This window comes from Mustela nivalis, assembly GCF_964662115.1.
Source record: "Mustela nivalis genome assembly, chromosome: 6".
NCBI classification, from domain to species: Eukaryota; Metazoa; Chordata; class Mammalia; order Carnivora; family Mustelidae; genus Mustela; species Mustela nivalis.
The window spans coordinates 111,529,007-111,550,643 of NC_139025.1; the positions used below are offsets into that span (position 1 = coordinate 111,529,007).

Consider the following 21,637-nt stretch of genomic DNA (forward strand, 5'->3'; position numbering starts at 1 on the left):
TCAAACCAGCCGAGGAGAAGAACGCCCCCCAGAGGTGGATGCCGCTGCCAATGGACCCTGCCAATCCTGGACTAAAACTAAGACTCAAAAAACAATGAGTTCATTAAATTCATTGTTTGCCCTGTTGTTAAGATATAGGCGGGAGGTATAAGCAATTGCGAATAAAAAAGGGGGGCCTTAACTTACTGCTTCTGATAAAAGGAGGAGGGGGGCTCTGCATAATCTTAGGAGAGAAATACTGTTGCTGGGTAAATCACACTGGAGTCATTAAAACAGTCTAGCAGCCGTTAAAAGGAGGGTATAGAACTGGCTCAAATGTCAAAGATTTGACTAGTCTCCATAGAAAAGGGGGGAATGTAAGGACCTATTTAGAAACTGTCCCTGCTCCCCTTCCCCCAGGGGATTTACTTGGAGACAAGTCCTGGAAACCAGCTTCCGGTAACAAAGCCCAGATACAAAGGTGGGTCAGGCCAGGTGAAGATATCCCATCAGTGGGGGGGGGGGGAGGGGGATGCCTACTGTCTCCCTGGTTACCAAGGAGTATGGGCCCTGCCCTTTGGGCGCCAATCCCAATCAAGGTGTAATAGGCTGGTTCAAATGTCTACTAGGGTAAATTGTAACTCAATTGGTCACCTGGCATCACTGTGGAGTTTCCTGTGTGTGTTACAATCTCATAGGCCACCTGTGCATGGCCAGGCCCAACCGCATGGCCTTTGCCCTTAAAAGTTAGTCAAAACAGAGAAGGGTCATCCTATCTTGTAAGAGGTGCGTCCCCGAATGTTCGGTTAGATTCTTGATGCTTGGCGCGAAATAAAGCTTTGCTTGACTTTTCGCTTTATATCAGTCTCACTTCTTTAATCATGGACCCATTAGTGGGGCATAACACTATTCACAAAAACAATTTACAGAGAGACCTGTTAGATAGTAAGAGAAAACAAGTTTTTTGATTTTTGTTTTTTGTTTTAAATAGTACTCCAGGCTGTATTTTAGAAAGAAATGGAATACACAGCAAAACATTATTGATTTGATTCTTGTTATAATTTATACTTAACTTTTATTTCCAAGTTGGGGTAAAAATATTACTTTAAAACAATGCTTTTGGGTGCCTGGGTGGCTCAGTGGGTTAAAGCCTCTGCCTTTGGCTCAGGTCAAGATCCAAGGTCCTGGGATTGAGCCCTGTATCAGGCTCCCTGCTCAGCAGGAAGCCTGCTTCCCACTCTCTCTCTCTGCCTGCCTCTTTGCCTACTTGTGATCTCTATCAAATAAATAAAATCTTTAAAAAAAAGCTTTCATAACACCTAACATCAAAACAAATTCCAGTGAGACACAAGTTTAAGCATGAAGAAATTATAAAAGTTCTAGATAAAAACACAGGCTTAGATTTTTAAAGTAACCTTAGAAGGTATTTCTCAATGTTATAAATATGATACAAACAGAAACAATTGACAATGTAATTTTTTAAAAAATTCACCCAGAAGAAAACAGCTATAAATAAAAACAAAAACAAAATAATAGGACAAAAATTATGTTTGCAACCTTTATGAGGACAAAGATCCAATTTCCCTAAGATAGAATAGATATCCTATAGATCAAAATTCCAGAAACCAATAAAAGAAATGAGTAAAGCTTTGATCAGGAATTCGTTTTTTTAACATATGAAAAGTGTTTAAACTCATCATTAATAAGAGAAATTTAAATGGAAACCCTTTAGTAATAATTTTTTATTATTTATCAAATCAGGAAATAAAAGGGAAAAAACAACTTTATTAGGACAGTGTATTATTGAGATGTGGGGAAAAGGTACTTTTATATATTGCTAGAGAAAGTAGAAGTTAATAAAACCTCTTTGGAGGATAATCTTCCAGTATCTACTAAAATTATAAATCTGTATGTCTCTTGTTCTGTTAATTACACCTCTTGAACTTTTATCCAACAGATATACTTTCACAAATTACAAAATGATATGTATAAGCTTCTTTTCTAGGATTGTTTGTAATAATATAACATTAGAAAAAACCCTAAACTTCCATCACTGGGGCAGATTAAATAAATTATGAAATATCCATTCAACGGAACTCTGGGAAAACATAAAAAAATGTATTCTATGCATTGCTATAAAGCCATCTCAAAGATAACACTGTTCAGTAAAAGTACAGAATAGCATAGCACGCTAGTATGTGTGTAAAAAAGTGGATGATGCATATATATGTGTATGTGTGTACCTGTATATATACATGGATAATGATATGTCTGTCAAGTATATATGTTTGTATATGAATATAGTATCCTTGAAAGGATAAATAACAAAGTGATGATATCGTTTACTTCTAGGGAGGTGAAATGGGGAACTGAGTACTTGGGACAGGGTGAGAAAGAGTGTTTTTCTATATACTTTTTAAAAAATACGTTTTCAATTATGTAGCCAATGAATTTATTATTGCTAAATAAAAATAAATACAATTTAGATGAAAAGCAAAAAGAAATCAGAAATCAACATCAATTCAGAGATAATCAAACATGATTCTTTGAATGCATGATGATGAAAATAATTTTGTAAAGATGTATTTATTTTTAGAGAGAGAAAGGTGGGGAGGAGAGGCAGAGGAAGGGGGAGAGAGAGAATCTCAATCAGACTCCATGTTGAGGGCAGAGCCCCACCCAAGTCTCGATCCCAGGAACCTGAGATCATCAACTGAGCCAAAACCAAGAATATGTTGCTTAACCAACTGAGCCACCCAGGTGCCCCTAAAATAATTTCGATTGTTGCCTCCCTTTGATAGCTGAATAACAATTCTCATATTTTTTTTTATTCTGAGTTACAACTTATACAGAAAATTTGGTTACTGATCTTTTAGTTGTTCTCCCTGAACAACAGCAGAGCTGGGATTTTCCTTGAGTTGAGAATGCTTCTTTGACTTGTATAACTTTGATCCTATAACCAGCTCTGAGAGAAACCTGTATCAGCAGCTTTGACACCAAAAGAAGGAAAGGATAGTGAAATACATTTCCAGCAGTAGAAATTTTGATGGGGTTTCAATGCCAAATTTAATTACAGAGCATATTACAGTGTTTCCAAATACCTGGAAGGTGCTCTGTGAACAGTAGAAGAGAAACAGTATAGACATATCAGAGTTAGCCTAATGGTTTAAAAAAACTGTATATTTGTGTATTACAATCTCTTCTTACCTTATGGGGCTAATGGTCACACTTACTTTAAGAAGCACTAAATGAAAATAATATGTTTTAGTGCATGGTCCTATAGCACAAACTCCTATCCATCAGTGAATTTAGCACAAGACAAGCCAAATGTTAAAGAAAAGGATGTTCTGAATATAAGTAAGTTGATTCACAAATATGAACTAATTTAATTTGCACGGCAATTCTATTAGGTAATTCTTCTTATTCCCTTTTACCAAATTGAAGCTTAGGAAAACAATTTACCCAAGACTCAACATCTTTCTAGTTGACTGGTGGTGCTGGTGGGTTGGACTGGGGCTGGTCTATTTAAATCCAAGTGTGTCTGACTTCAAAACTTAATCTTTTCTTAAGACATGTCCACTGCTTACCAAAATGGAACATATTTTTTGTTGGTATGAAGCAGGCAGGACTACTTATTCTTCTTTAGAACTTGTGAGGGCAGTTTCCCAAAATGAAAAAAGAAAAAAAAGGATCTAGCGCCTTCACCTGGCCCAGATTCCACCTGTTTTCCAATAGGTTGATGTCCCCCCAGGAGTTTTAGGAGACTGCCTTGTGGTTGAAGCACTGGAGAATAAGAACAAGAAATAAGAAACTGGAGAATAAGAATAAGAACAGAGAACAGAGCCCTAGAAACTCCAACATTGAAAGGTCTGGTAGGGGAGAAGTGTTGACAAAGAAGTCCAAAAGGGAGCAGCCAGCAAAGTTGGAGAACACCAAATAAAGATGGCAAATACTTGTAGAATAAAATTGTTTCAGTAAAGACAAAGTGGTCAACAGTTACATAAGCTATTGAGAGGTTGAGTAAAATGAGGCAAGAGAACAGATAATTTGTTTAGGCAAAATCTAAGTAACTCATGATCTAGTTAAGATAGTTACATAAAGGTGGGTAACTGAACTACAACTGAGGTATATTTATTTTACCTCTTTTGCTGAGATAATTACACAGTAATTATCAGTGGATTGCCTATTGTGTTTGAATGTTATACCACATATGAAGAACTCATTGGTGAGCAAAAGAGACAAAATTTCTACTCTAATGGGCTTATAATTTGTTCCACTATATTGTCTCCTCTATGATCTTAATTGTTTTTATTATTTTACTAGTGATTCAGTAATATCACTAATACCTACTTAATTTTCTCTAAAATATGAATATTAAGACTTTTATAAATTCTGGGAAGCTGGGAAAGAGGAAGCTAAGCCATGAAATAAAATATAGACTATAAGGCAAGTATGGCCCTTAAGCAGATTTCTTACATACCTTATTGCTCTCTCACATTTTACCTTGATATTTCCCAAAAAGGAAAAACAAACAAACAAACAAAAAAGATTAGAAAAACAGGAGGGACTCAGGGAAGATGGCAGAGTAGGAGCATCCTAAGCTCACTCTGACCCAAACACACCAAGATAACAGCTACATTGATGTTACTAACTCTAAAAATGACCTAAAGATGGGGAGAATGGATGTTCTATACCTTGTAATAGCAAAAGAACCACACTGAAAAAAGAGGGCCAGAGACTCAGTTGGGAAAAAACAAAACAAAACAAAACAAAACAATAAAACCTCAGAATGACTAATCACATATGGGAGAAACACCACAAGCAAGTGGAAGTAAGGGGATCAGACCACAAATAGGCACACCTGGCACTGGGGACCCACACTGGGAAGATGAATCCCTATTACAGCTACCTTTGAAACCAGTGGGAAGTACACTAAAGGAACTTTAAAATTTGGGAGATTGTGATAGAGGGCATCACAGAAACTTTTCTATACAAAGCCGCTATTTTCAAGACCATGTGATGTAGCTGTCGTATCTAATGCATGGAAACACAGACAGTTAGACAAAAGAAGACAGAGAAGTGTGTCCTGAATGAAACAAGACAAAATCATAGTAAATGAGCTAAATCAAATAAAAATAAGCAATATCCCTGATATGAATTCAAAGTAATTGTCATAAAGATACTCACTGAACTTGAGAAAACAATAAATGAACTCTTTGAGAACTTCAAGGAAGAGAATGAAAACAGAAAAAGAACCAATGAGAGCTGAAGAATTCAACAGCTAAGATAAGAAATAATTTCAAGAAAATGTAGAGATTTGAAGATACAGAAGAAACAGTGATCTGGAAGACAAGCAATGAAAAGCAACCAAGCTGAACAGTGAAGAGTAAAAATAAGAATAGAATAAAGAATTAAGATAAAAGAATAAAGGAGAATAGATTAAGGACACTCAGTGACATCATCAAGTGCAACAGTTTTGCATTATAAGGATCCAAAAGGAGGGGAGAGAGAGAAGGGGGGCAGAAAATTTATTTGAAGAAATAATAGCTGAAAACTTTCCTAATCAGGGAAAGGAAACAGACACCTAGGTTCTGAAAGCATAGAGAGATTCTAGTAAGATTTACCCAAGGAGATCCATGCCAAGACACATAAGAATTAAAGTAGAAAAATGCAATGATAAGCAAGTTAAAAACAAAAACAAAACAAAACAACAATAACAACAAAATTAACATATAAGGTAAAGCCCATAAGGTAATCAGCTCATTTTTCAGAATAAATTCTAGAGGCCCAAAGGGAGTGACAAGATATTTTCAAAGTGCTGAATGGAAAAAATCTACAACCTTGAATACCTAGCAAAGTTATTACTCAGAACATTAGAGATGAGTTTCTCAAAAAATAAAAGCTAAAGGAGTTCATCACTGCTAAACTAGCCTTACAAGAAATGTTAAATTACTTAAAAGGGGGGAAAAATTACTAGAAATAAAATTATGAAAAAAAATCACACAGGTAAAAGCAAACCTATAACAAAAGTAGTAGATTAATCACTTATAAAGCCAATATGGTGGCACCTGGGTGGCTTGGACAGTTAAGCATACAACTTTTGATTTTGGCCCAGGTCATGATCTCAGAGTTGTGAGATTGAACCTGACATCAGGCTCTGTGTTTAACAGGAAGTCTTCTTGAGAATCCCTCTTGCCCTCCCTTGGCCCCTCTTCCTATCTGTGTACCCTCTTTCTAATAAATGAATAAATCTTAAAAATAAAATAAAATAAAGCCAGTATGGAGGTTAAAACACAAAACTAGTAAAATCAATTTCAACAAAAATTAGTGAAGGATAAACAAAATAAAAATATATAAAATATGACATGTACATAAAACACAGAGCAGGGAGTAAAAATATAGTGCTTTCAGAATGTGTTAGAATTTAAGTAACCATCAACTTAATAGAGACTGCTATACACATAAGAAGCTATATATGAACCTAATGTAACCACAAATGAAAAACCTATGAAAGATACAAAGAAAAACAAAAAAAAAAAAAAAAAAAAAAAAAGAGAGAGAGAGAGAGAAAGTAATCCAAGTATATCACTAAAAAAAGGCATCAGGGGTGCCTGGGTGGCTCAGTAGGTTAAAGCCTCTGCCTTCAGCTCAGGTCATGATCCCAGGGTCCTGGGATCGCCCATGTCGGGCTCTCTGCTAGGCAGGGAGCCTGCTTCCCCCCCTCTCTCTGCCTGCCTCTCTTCCTACTTGTGATCTCTCTCTCTCTCTCTCTCTCTATCTGTCAAATAAATAAATAAAATCTTAAAAAATAAAAATTAAAAAAGGCATCAAGTCATAAGGAAAGAAAGCAAGAAAAGAAGGAAAGAATAAGGAAGAACTATTAAAAAAAAACAGAAAACAAATGACAAAATGGCAAGTACATTTCTATCAATAACTGCTTTAAATATAAATGGACTAAATGCTTCAATCAAAAAACAAAGGATGACTGAATGAATTAAAAAAAAAAAAAAGACCTATTTATATTCTGCCTACAACACTCACCTTAGACCCAAGGCACATATGGACTGAAAATGAAGGGATTTTGAAAAAGATATACCCTGAACATGGACCTGGGGGAAAAAAAAGAAAAAAGAAAAGAGAAGGAAAAAGCCTAAGGCTGTAAACTTATATTAAAAAAAAATAGACTTTAAAACAAAGACTATAACAAGAGACAAAGGTGTGCATAACATAATGATAAAGGGATCAGTCCCACAAGAGGATATAACAATTGTAAATATATGTGCACTCAATATTAGAGCACCTAAGCAAGGCAATACTGAAGGGAGAAAGTGAAAGTAAATACAATAATAATAGGGGACTTTAATACCCTATTTATATCAATAGATAGATTATCCAGACAGAAAATCAACAAGGAAACAGTGGCTTTGAGTGAAATATTAGACAAGACAGAACTAAGAGATATATGTTGAACATTCCATTGAAAAATAAAATATACAATCTTTTCAAGTACATATGGAACATTCTCCATCACAGATCACTTAAAGCTGCCAAAAAAGTCTCAATAAAGTTAGTATGATTGATATGATATCAAGAATTTTTTCTGATTACAACAATATGGAACTAGAAATCAATTTTAAGAAAAAGCTAGGAAAAACACGACACATGGAGGCTTAACAACATGCTACTAAACAACCAATGAGTAAACCAAGACACCAAAGAAGAAATAAAAAAAAATATGTGGAGACAAAGGAAAATGGAAACACATTGGTCCAAATCTTTGAGATGATGCAAAAATGGTTCTAAGAAAGCACAATATAGGCCTGCCTCAAGAAGCCAGAAAAACCTCAAAAAACCTGAAACATCCTTTTCAAACACATGAAAAGGATGGAAATAATAAAGATTAGATCAGAAATAAATGAAATAGACACTAAAAAACAGTAGGAGAGACCAGTGAAACCAGGAGCAGCTTCTTATAAAAGATCAACAAAATTGGAAAATATTTAGCCATACTTAAAAAGAAAGAGAGAGAAAGAGCTCAAATAAACTCAGAAATGAAAGAGGAGAAATAACAACCAAAACCATTGAAATACACAGGATTACAAAATAATATTGTGAAAAATGACATCCCAATAAATTAGACAAACTATAATGAATGGAAAAATTCCCAGGAACATATAATCTACTAAAACTGAATCAGGGAGAAACAGAAAATTTGAACAGATAAATTACCAGCAATGAAATTGAGTTAGTCATCAAAAACTCCCAACAAATAAAAGTTCAGGACCAGATGGCTTCACCAGGAGAATTCTACCAAATATTTAAAGAACGGTTAATACTAATTCTTCTCAAATTATTCAAAAACAGAAGGAAGGAAAGCTTCTGAATTCATTCTCTGAGGCCTATATTACCCTGATGTCAAAACCAGATAAAGAAACTACAAAAAAAAAAAAAAAAGAGAGAGAGAGAGAGAGAACTACAAGCCAATATCTCTGATGAGCATAGATGTAAAAATCTTCAACAAAATATTGGCAAACTGAATCCAGCAATATATTAAAAAATCATTCACCATGATCAAATGGAATTCATACCTAGGATGCAAAAGTGGTTTAATATTTGTAAATCAATCAATCTGATACATCACATCAATCAAAGAAAGGATAAAAACCTTATGATCATTTCAATAGATAAAGAAAAAGTATGTGACAACATACAACATCCATTCTTGATTTAAAACAAAAACAAAAACAAAAAAACCTTAACAAAGTAGGTTTAGAGGGACTATACCTCAACATAATAAAGACCATATATAAAGAAATCCACAGTTAACATCATATTTAAAGGTAAAAAGTTGACAGATTTCCCCATAAGAGAAGAACAAAATAAGGTGTCCACCCTTACAACTTTTATTCAACATAGTATTGGAAGTCCTAGCCACAGCAATCAGAAAACAAAAAGGAATAAAATACATCCAGATTGGTAGGGAAGAAGTGAAACTTTCACCAATAACAGATGATAAGATACTATATAAAAAAAACCCTAAAGATTCTACCAAAAAGCACTAGAACTGATAAATGAATTAATTAAGGTCACAGAATACAAAATCAATATACAGAAGTCCATTGCATTTCTATACACTAATGATGAAACAACAGAAAGAGAAATTAAGAAAGCAATATCATTTAAAATTACACCAAAAATATAAAATGCCAAGGAACATACTTAACCAAGGAGGTGAAAGATCTGTACTCTGAACACTCTAAAACATTAGTGAAAGAAAGTGAAGATGATACAAATAAATGAAAAGATATTCTATGTTCATGTATTGGAAGAACAAATATTGTTAAAATTTCCATACTATTTATAGCAAACTACAGATTTAATGCAATCTTATCAAAATACCAAAAGCATTTTTCACAGAACTAGAACAAATAATCCTCAAATTCGTATGCAACTACGAAAGACACTGAATAGTTAAAAAAATATTGGTATAGAAAAAACAAGTAACAAAGAAAGAAAAATTAAAAAAGCCAATAGAAAAAAACCATAATTCCACATTTCAAGTTATATTGCAAAGCTGTGTAATCAGAACAGCATGGTACTGATGCAGAAACAAATAAGAAGATCAATAGAACATGATAAAAAGCCCAGAAACAAACACATGGTTATATGGTCAATGAATCTTTGACAAAGCAGGAAAGAATATCCAATGGGAAAAGGACTGTTTCTTCAACAGATGGTATTGGGAAAATTAGACAGCTACATGCAAAAGAAGGAAACTGGACCACTTTCTTATGCGCCCCCACTACAATCCTAAATGAATTAAAGACCAAAATATGAGACCTGAAACTGAAAATCCTAGAAGGGAGGACAGGCAATAATTTCTCTGACATTAGCAGTAACAACATTTTTCTAGATATGTCTCCTGAGGAAAAGGAAATAAATCAGAAAAATAAACTATTGAGAGTGTATCAAAACAAAAGGTTTCTGCACAGCAAAGGAAACCATCAATAAAGCTAAAAAACAACCCATTGAATGGAAGAAGATATTTACAGATGACATACCTGATAAAGCAGTATTATCCGAAATATATAATGAATATAATCCACACCAAAACCCCCCAAATAATCCAATTAAAAAAGGACGGAAGACATGAACAGATGTTTCTCCAATGAAGACATACAGAGAGTCAACAGACACATGAAAAGGTAAATTCCTAGAATCATACAATTAATTAGTAATCAAAAATTAGTAGTAATCAAAAATTCAATTAGTAATCAAACCCCCCCCCCAAACCAAAGTTCAGGATTACATGGCTCCAATGATTTATATTAAACATTTGATGAAGACTTAATATTATTTCTTCTCAAATTATTAGTCTCAAACTATTCGAAAAAATAGAAGAGGAAGACAAACATCCAAATTCATATGAGGCCAGCATTACCCTGATACCAAAACCAAACAAAGACACTACAAAAGAAGAAAAAAAGAAAGAAAACTACAATCCAATTTCTCTGATGAATATAGAAGCAAAAATCCTCAAAAACATTAGCAAACAAAATCCAACAATGTATTTAAAAAATCATTCACCAATATCAAGTGGAATTTATTCCTGGGATGCAGAAGTAGTTTAATATTTGCATATCAATGTAATATAACACATTTATAAGATGAATAATTTAAAAAGGTATAATCATCTCAAGAGATGCACAAAAACATTTGACAAGATACAACATTCACTCATGAAAATACTCTCAACAAAGTAGATTTAGGAGTACATATATTAAGTCAATAAAGGCCATATATGAAAAACCCAGAGCCAATATCATACTCTATAGTAAAAAAATGAAAGCTTTTCCTCTAAATATCAGGAATAAGACAATCATGTCCACTCTTACCACTTTTATTCAACACAGTACTGGAAGTCCTAGCTGCAGCAATCAGACAAGAAAAAGAAATAAAATGCATCAAAATTGGTAGTGAAGAAAAAATTTTCATTATTTTCAGATGACATGATACTATATATAGAAAGCCCTAGAGACTCCACCAAAAAAACTATAAGAAATGGTAAATGAATTCAGTAAAGTTTCAGGATATAAAATCAATATACAGAAATTGGATGCATTTCTATACACTAATAATAAAGTAGCAAAAATAGAAATTAAAAGAACGATCTCATTTATAATTGTCCCCCAAAAATAAAATACTAGGGACAAATTTAACCATGGAGGTGAAAGACCTATACACTATAAAGTAAAAGTGAGAGAAATTGAAGATGACACATATTTAAAGATATTCCATGTTCATATTGTTAAAATGTCCATACTCAAAGCAATCTTTAAATTTAATGCAATCTCTATCTAAATACCAAAAGCATTTTTCACAGAACTAGAACAAATAATACTAAAATTGGTATAGATTCACAAGGGACCTGAAATAGTAAAGGATCTTAAGAAAGAAGAATAAAGCTGGAAGTATCACAATTCCAGAGATCAGGATATACACAAAAGCTATAGTAATCAACATAATATAGTCTTGGCACACAGACACATAGATCAATTGAACTGGACAGGGAGCCCCAAAATAAACACACATTTATGGTCAATTTATGAAAAAGGAGGAAAGAATACACAACGAGGAAAAGACAGTCTCTTCAGTAAATGGTGATGGAAAAACTAGACAATTACATGCAAAAGAATGAAATTGCACCACTTTCTTAGACTGTTAAGAAAATAAAATCAAAATGAATTAAAGACCTAAATATGAGACTTGAAAACATAAAACTCCTCAAATAAAACATTGGCAGTAATCTCGTGAACATCAGCCTCAGCAACATATTTATGCATATGTCTCCTGAGGCAAGGGAAACAAAAGCAAAAAATAAACTATCGAGACTACACCAAAATAAAAAGCTTTTTTACAATGAAGGAAACCATCTACAAAACAAAAAGTTAACAAACTGAATGGGAGAAGATATTTGCAAATGACATATCTGATAAGGGGTTAATATCCAAAATATATGAGGAGCTTATAAACCCAACACCTAAAGAACATAAAAATCTAATTAAAAAATGGGCAAGGACTTAAGGAGTCATTTTTCCAAAGAGGATATGCAGATGGCTAACAGACACATGACATCACTGATCATCAGAGAAATGCAAATCAAAAGCACAATGAGATACCACCTTACACAGTGACAAGGGTTAGCATCAAAAAGACAAGAAATAACAGGGGATGACAAGATGTGGAGAAAAGGGAACCCCTGTGAACTTGGTTTGTCTTTGTAGGAATATAAATTGGGGCAACCACTGTGGAAAACAGTATGGGGGTTCCTCAAAAAATCAAAATGATCAGTAATTCCACTATTGCATATTTATGCCCTGCAAATTAGAAACACTACTTTGAAAAGATATATTTACTCCTGTGTTTATTATAGATTTACTTACAATAGGTAAGATATGAAAGCAATACAAACATCCACTGATAAAAGAATAGATAAAGATGATGCGGTACATATATTTGGTGGAATAATCATGAAAAATGAAGGATGTCTTGTCATTTTTGACATGGATGTTCCTAGAGGACATTAGGCTAAGTATGGTAAGTCAGACAGAGAAAGACAAATACCGTATGGTTTTATTTATACGTCATATCTAAACAAAACAAAGCCAACAGAAAGACTCAAATGCACAAAACAAAATGGTGGTTTCCAGAGGGGAAGTGGGTGGGGGGATAAGCAAAATTCAGCTTATTAAAAAGTACAAATTTCCAGTTATAAAATAAGTCAAAGAAACGAAAGCATAGCATGGGGAATAGAGTCAATAATATTGTAATAACATTTTATGGTGGTAGATGATGAGTACACTTATTATTCTGAGTACCGAATAATATACTGAATTGTTGAATTAAATGTTGTATACCTGAAACTAATATAAGACTGTATGTTAGTTATACACACATATATATGTACATACATACATACCTACAATTTGTGCTTTGGAGTTTTATGAAGTATTTCTTATCCTGCACAAGAAAGGTATTCTGCTATACTACCATTATTTTTACTACTTATACTCACCTCTTTCATTCTTTTGAGTTTACACTGTATATAGTGTTAGGCAAGAATCCAGTTCTGTTTTTCCCTTATCTCCATATGATGAGATTCCATATAATTTTCTTAACACTCTAAACTACTGTTCCCTTTCCTAATAATATGTGCACAATTTCTGGTGTAAAAAATTCCTGGTTTTGTACTTGTTTAATGAGATTTGTTCTTATGTGAAACATTAGCTCAGGTAGATTCTGAGTTTTGTATGTATATAGTCATATCATCATATAAGTTATAAAAGATTTTTCTTTTCCTAATACTTATTCTATTTCTTCAAATATTATATTATATAACAGTATTAATAGGATAATTATATTTCTGAAATATTTCTGAATTATATTTCTTAAACTTCATCAGTTTAACTTTAAATGCTACCCATAGATACTTTTTAATGTAACTTTAACTAAATTAAAAAAAAAATTATGTTCCATCCTAGTTTTCTGAGTTTCTTTTTTAATCATAAGGAGGCATCAAATTTCAACATATTTTTTTTATACTTATGTTGAATAAATATATATTTTCTTTTAGTTAAGTACTAAAGTGAATTATAATATCTATCAATATAACTATCGATAGATTTTTCTAATGTTGAACCATCCTTGCATTTCTGGTGTAAAAATTCTTGGTCCACTTATATTTTAAATATGTCATTTGATAGTCTATTTTGAAAATGTTTCATCAGTGTTTATGAAACACTATGGATTTCTTACTTTCTTTGCATTCATTGTCATAATCCATTTTTAGAAGCAAGAGTTTCCTAGTTTCACTGATACAATATATTCTCTTGTTACTTTAGAATTTTTATTTTTGTTTTCAAAAGCTTTCATTTGTGACTTTTAATTTTACTTTGTTAGAAAAACTGAAATACACATTGATGAAAACAAAGGTCTAATAATGTTTTAGGCTTTGAATTTTCATGTTTTTTCTTTATCAGTACATTAGTCAATACACGTCTCATTTTGAGCAATTTCTTTTTATAAGAATTTATGTATCACTTATGAAGCTGGTATTTTAAGAAGAAATTTCATATTCATAAGCTTTCTCCTACACATTTTACAACAAACTTTAAAGGAGAATTAAATTTTAAATATGTCTGTATTTACTTAGATTCAGTGCTAATACAATAATCTCGTGAGGTAGTGAAAAAGTACTTTAGTGCAGAATGAACACCATTCCCTAAACTAATGCTACTGATTGTAAAAGAAAGCCCACTGATTTAAAAATTAATAATAATAATCACCATCATCATCATCATTATCAAAAAACTTAAGTCAGGGATACTTTCTAGCCAGTACCTTAATAATCACTATTTAAATAATATCTCAAAAGTTAAAGAATTAAATTTGTAAAGAATTTGTAATTTCAAAATCATATCTTATTTTTAACTTTCCTTTTATTACTGAATTATGTAGAATTAGCTAGAGCAAAAACAAAAGCAAAAGAACAAAACTAGATACTGCTTTGGCTAAACTAATAGAAGTACACACCTGTGGCTCAAGGTTAGACTTTTCAAAATTTGATACCCTAGAATTCATGTAAGTTGCCCATTTAAAATATTCTTGGAGGGGGGCACCTGGGTGGCTCAGTGGGTTAAAGCCTCTGCCTTCATCTCAGGTCATGATCCCAGGGTTCTAGGATTGAGCCTGGCATGGGGAAATCTCTGCTCAGCAGGGAGCCTGCTTCTCCCACGCCCTGCCTGCCTCTGCCTACTTGGGATCTCTGTCAAATAAATAAATAAAATCTTTGAAATATATATATATATTCTTGGAGGGTATTTTCTGTCCCAAGAACTTTTCAGAATATAACTTGGTCAAGTTTTAAATAAACATCAGGATACCTATCACATGCTACATACATACAAACAGATGTTTTTGTATGGAATTTCCATTAAATAAGTATTTGCTGATTTCTGCTACTGCATATGATACATAGTGTTATGTGATGTAAATTCAATACTAAATAAGAGAGTTTTGTTCTCATTAAACTCAGCATGTACTATGGGAGTTAGACAAGTAAAAGGACATTTTAACACATGTGGGGGGAAAAAAAGGGCATGCTTTTGATCACATGGTACTAAATGGCTACAATGAAGTTTACATTATTTCTAGTAAAACTGGGAAAGAAGAGGAAAGAAGGGCCTGCTGCTGTTCTTTAAGAACACAGACTGGAAGTTGCAAACATAGTTTCTACCACAGAAATATTCATTGTGTATTACTTGTAAAAGTGCAATGTTAAAATTGATACGTACATCGTGGTACATTTATAAGATAGGTAGCTGTAAAAACAAAAATGAAAACAAAAACAAAATGAACAAACAAACAAACAAAAAAAATACAAGAAACTGTTCCTAGACTGGTTGAGATATAGACAGTACCAGAAATAGATAATAGACATGTATATTAATTGTACACAAAGTGAATCAGAAAGCTAATATCAAATTCGTAACAGAGATTGCCTGAGAAGCAAGAGGCAGGGTAATTTGATTTGGGAGGGAAACAAAGAAACTCTAGGCATATATATATATATTTTTTTTTCTCATCAATTTATAATAGGATTATGTCCCAATGAACCCATCATAAATTGAAAATGCTGTAAGTCAAAAATGCACTTGATAAACCCAACCAGCCATACATCTCATCTTAGTGTAGCCTATCTTAAATACGCTCAAAATACTTACATTAGCCTCCAGTGAGGCTAAAGCATCTAACACAAAGACTATTTTATAATAAAGAATTGAAGGTCTCAAGAAATTTATCAAATAATGTCCTGGAAGTGAAAAACAAAATGGTTGTGTGGGTACAGAGCAGCTGAATCAGATGTTTACCCTTTTGATCCTGGGGGTGAAATTGCTATGGCTTACTCTTGCTGCCCAGCATCATGGGAAAGGATGATACCACATATCAGTAGGTCACAAAAAGATCAAAATTCAAAATTTCAAATATGGTTTCTCCTGAATGTCTATCACTTTCACATCATTGTAAAATCAAGAAATTGTAAGGTGAACCATCCTAAGTTGGAGACCATCTGTATGTGATTTTTCCATAAATAAGTAGGTATGTATTAGGTGGTAGGTAGACAGGCAGGCAGGCAAGCAGGTGGCTGTTCATTCAGCACTATTATATAATCAGGCATTAATGTAAGTGTAAACTCACTGCAGGGAACAAATGATAGCTTTCTAAAATAAAATATAAACAGTTCAATCAGACTTGACAAGTATTTTTTTCAGACTTGAGAATTTTTGGCTTGTTCCTAGAAGAACATCTATATAAAAAGACAATCTGTGGAGGGCATGCATTGCATGGAGCACTGGGTGTGGTGCATAAACAATGAATTTGGAGCACTGAAAAGAAATAAAATAAAATGGAAAAATAAAAAGACAATTTGTAATCTGAAGTTTGCCTTAGGAGCATGGAATAGAAAGGGAAAATAACTTAATGATCTTAATAATACTATCATCAACCAAGAAAACATCCATTTTATTAACATCCACAGAAGGAGGCACTCTATTTGTGGGATGGGTAGAACAGACTCTTTAAAACTCCAAACCTCAAATTTAAACAGAATAAAACCCACCTGAGTATATTAAAATTGAGAATGTTTTTTAAGTGTACACTGTGACAAAGATAAAGACCACAGTTTGTGAAAAATCTTTGCAATGTCAAAAGCTGACAAAGGACTAAGAAACTCAAGATATTAACCACAAAAAGATAAAAATTCTATTTTTAAAAATAGGCACAAGATATAAACAGATAATTTATAAAAATGGTCACTCAAAAAACTAATATAGTTATGAGAGGATTCTTAAACTCATTTTTAATTAAAGAAATATAATTAGAATGCTGGACGAGTTTACAGATTATCTCATGTGTCTTTATGCAGGAGATCAATCACCTATGTCCACATGGCCACACTGGAGTTCTTAGTTCTGCTAAACTCAAGGACAAACAGAGCTAGATGACTCAGCCAAGGTGAAGGCTGTTCCTTGAGTGTGCAGCTACTTTGACTTTTCCCTTAAACCTATTTTCCATTTTTATTTCCAAGCACTGCTTTTACATGATTCTTCAAAAACCCCTTTGGAGAAAATATGCTTCCACATTTAAATAATCAGAATTATACTGTGTCTAACAACCCTGAAATTCTTGGTTTTTTATTTTCTGGCATTACTTCATCTGAAGAGAACTCAGATAAAAGAGAAGTAGCATGAATATTAAAAATACATCTTGATGAAGAAACTAGGACATGAAGAGACTCAGTAGTGCATCCAAGGCTACAAAAATAATAATCAGGAAAGCCAGGATTTGAACTCAAGTGTTCTGACATCAGAGACCATGTTCTTGACCACAGATTATGAAGTGGAGTCACTGAAAGGGACTCTAAATTGCTAATATAGTGTGCTTTTACAAATTTTGCTTTTTATTAATTTATTATTTTATCAACCCTACTCTTTGTCAGGCACAGCACTGAACACTGGGGCTACAAAGATGAAACTCACAGCTTAGTGGAGAAGACAGGCTAAGCAGTTATTATACTATTTTGTGCCTACTCAGTTCAGCACGATAAGTGCCCTAGTGAGAACATGTCAGGGTATTATGAGACCAGAGAGCAGGAGCACCTAATTAAGCTAGGAAAGGCCCTAAAAACTTTATGAAGAAACAGCCAGATGAGCTAGAGTTAGCCATGAAGGGGGAAAGTGAAACAAATCCAGTAAAGTAAATCAAGTAAATCAAGTAAAGACAACGCAGACGAAGGCATCAGGAGTTTAGTGCTTTGACTCATAGAACACAAGGTGGAAATGAGGTTGAAATAAGGAAAGGATAATGGCAAACTGAATTTAATCCTATAAGTGAATGGGATTATAGAGTTAAAGATAGGCAAGTCACAAATACCTGGATATATTTTAAATAGAGTTTGGGTAGCAGGTTAGAAACTGATTTGAAGGTCTGTTAGTCAAAATAAGCTACGCTGTGCTGTGGTAACAAATAAATCTACAAATCTCAATGAGCTAATGCGATAATGGATTATTTCTTAAATATCCAAGGCTAGAGAGCACTCTTCCACCTGGTAGCTATACCATCTAGAGTGTGTGTACTTCGAGGTTACTGCAGCAGAGGAGAGAGGGCTGCAGGATATTGTGGGATGTTTTCAAGCACTGAAAGAGGATGTGGTGTTCATTGACTTCTTCCGTATCTCATCTTCTAGGAACCGGCAGCATGACGCAGCACAGCTCAAGAAGCTTTAGGCAAGCACTTGAGTGTCTACTATAGAATAGAACACTCCTTTCTCTTATGACATACCATCTCTTATGATAAACCAAATATACCTATAACTTGTTATTGTATTGTGTGAGAAGAATCATTGTTTGTTCATTTATTCAATTCATTCAACAAAGGCTTTCTTGAGTACTTACTATGATCCAGGCATTCACATAAAAATCAAGGGGTCCAACACTATTCCTGTGGGTAAACTTTTACTTAACTCTCCATTTCCACGACAATATGCGCAAAGGACAGAGTAACAGAGTTAATGGAGTGAAAGGTGTGATATGGGCCAGATCCTGCATCTTATAGGCAATCGTGAGGACTCTGAATTTGATTGAAAAGAAGAGACTTTAGAACATTCTGTGCAACAGAGGAATATGATCCAACTTACTTTTTAAAGGATCATTCTTAATAAGTCAACCAGAGAAAGACAACTATCATATGATCTCCCTGATATGAGGAAGTGGTGATGCAACATTGGGGCTTAAGTGGGTACGAGAAGAATAAATGAAACAAGATGGGATTGGGAGGGAGACAAACCATAAGTGACTCTTAATCTCACAAAACAAACTGAGGGTTGCTGGGGGAGGGGGGTTGTGAGGAAGGGGGTGGGGTTATGGACATTGGGGAGGGTATGTGCTATGGTGAGTGCTGTGCAGTATGTAAACCTGGTGATTCACAGACCTGTACCCCTGGGGATAAAAATACATTATATGTTTATAAAAAATAATTTAAAAATAAATTTTTAAAAATGACAACAATGAAAAAAAAATAAAGGATCATTCTTGCTGCTCTACTGAGAATAGACATAGAATGGTAGGGTTCAAGTAGTGATCTCTATTAATAAACTGTGGAGTAATCCAAGTGAGCAATGGTGGTGGCTCAGAACAGGATGGAAGCATGGAGCTGGTGAAAAGCGGTCAGATTCTGGATGTATTGTGAAGATATGGTATTTCGTTTGAAGATAAAGTCATCAGAATTACAGGACAATTTAGATATGTGGTGTGAGGAAAAAAGGTCTTGCACTCCCAAGAGAAGAACATTGCAGTCCACTGAGGGGAGATGAACCTTTATCATTAAAACTTTGCTGAGATGGTTTCAGAAGGGCTCTAGAGAGAATTAGTTTCCTAAATTATTCAGATCCAATAGATGCTTCCTTTAGAATTTCAAATGATAATGTTATTTATGGAAAGGTCTTTTTCTTAGATGGAAAGTTTAGCTCCAAATACTCCATTTTCCCATACTCACAGGATTTCTTATACAATCTGTAATAGATCTCTCTACCTAAAAAGAAAACTAACTGATTGGCGAACTACATAAATGTCTTTGTTTTTAAAGCCAAGTCGGCCAATATTAAGCTAAGCTTGATTCATTTTGATGTGACACCTCATTTACTTTCTGTTAGGGACATGTTTCCTTTCTGGGACCTGTCCATATTTCTATGTATTTTATAAAAATAAAACTCTTCATGCTATTTATTAATAGTAGTAGGAGAGTAGAAAGACAATAAATAAGGTATGCCATGTTAGTGATTCAGTTCATCCACTGGATGGGAATTAGTAGAACAGCAGATCATATTTAAGTTGAATTTGATGAAGGCAGAGAATGGGGGAACATTGAGATGTACATGAAAAATAAATGCATGGATATAAAACAGGATGGCCAACTCATGAAAATAACAGACTTTAGAGCTCATGAGAGGGGACAGTGGATTTGGAGTTATAAGAAATTGAGGCCAACAAGGTTTGGTAAGATGATTACGATGTTACGTATCAATAACATACCTGGTATAACAGTTAAGTTTCAATTTTAGCTTTTAGTTAAAATAAAGACAGTGAGGACGTCTGGGTGGCTCAGTTGGCTAAGCAACTGCCTCTGGCTCAGGTCAGGATCCTGGAATCCCAGGACTAAGTCCCACACAGGACACCCCACACAGGATGCCCCACTCAGTGGGGCATGTGTTTCTTCCTCTTATCCTCCCTCCTCTCATGCTCTTTCTCTCAGCCTCTCTCCCAAATAAATAAAATCTTTAAAAAATAAAAAAATAATAAAAAATAAAGACAATGAGGTTGAAAATGTAAAAGAACTAAAAGAGCCTTATGGGAGGAAGTCTGTAGAAAATGGATAAAGTAAGCCATTAGAAAGCCACCCAATGGAAAAGCACAGTTGAGAGACAATTTGATCATTAGAAACCCAAGAGAACTAAGTTTCTAAACTATAGCACATCTAGCAGGAAAAATAAGCTAAAGCTATGAACAATTATGTGGTTATACATTGCTTTCATATAAAATGATAAACTCCATTTACGTTTTTTCTCCTACTAAGCTTAGGAAGTCAGAAAGTTTTTTTTTTTTTTAAAGATTTTATTTATTAATTTGACAGAGAGAAATCACAAGTAGACAGAGAGGCAGCCAGAGAGAGAGAGAGAGGGAAGCAGGCTCCCTGCTGAGCAGAGAGCCCAATGCGGGACTTGATCCCAGGACCCTGAGATCATGACCTGAGCCGAAGGCAGCAGCTTAACCCACTGAGCCACCCAGGCGCCCCAGGAAGTCAGAAAGTTTTAATACCCAGCTTGAAACCTAGCTGGGATATTGTGGGATAAGACATAAAGATAAGACACTCACTTGCTTTCATCCACTGTATGCTATCTAGTTCCGGCCCCACTCAAGTAACCAAGAAGTTCCAGAGGCAATTGTGAGGTTTTCAATATCAAATGGAGTGACGGCTTTCTTCAGGAAAGTGGATAGGCAATAAATACATATTAAGAAGCCATCCCCAAACACTAGAAGTGTGTGAAGTGATAGCAATGCATAAATCATAGAGTGCATTAGAGAACTTGAATGTCATAAACAATGTATCACATATAAAGAGGGAAGTAATGTTTATGAAATCACATAACCAACAAAGGATTCGTATTCAGAATCTATTTTAGAATTTGCTTACAACTTAATAAATAAAAGACAAACCCACAGAAAAATCAGCAGAGGACTAATAGGCAATTCACAGAAAATAAAACTGAAGTGTTTATTGTGCATATGTGAAAATACGTTCAAACGGACTAATATGAGTATTTATCTCTGAAGGAAGAGGAGGGAGGAAAATTCCATTTGGAAAAGGCACAAAGGGGAAGGCTGCTTTGTGTATAACATTTACTGCCTTCAGATAACAAAGAACAGAGCAAATATTACTAAATGCTGACATTTGGTGATATTGGTGGCAATCATATGTACGTTTGGCTTTCTTTCTCTATTTTCTTGTGTATTTTTGAAATATTCTTTAATAATAAATTTACATG

General features: G+C 34.0%; 1 protein-coding gene across 1 annotated transcript in view; it reads right to left on the minus strand.

Annotated features, from left to right (window-relative positions):
• Positions 1 to 21,637, minus strand: part of UNC13C (unc-13 homolog C) — a 616,040-nt gene that overhangs the window by 242,305 nt on the left and 352,098 nt on the right. The gene's annotated exons all lie outside the window — the stretch shown is intronic.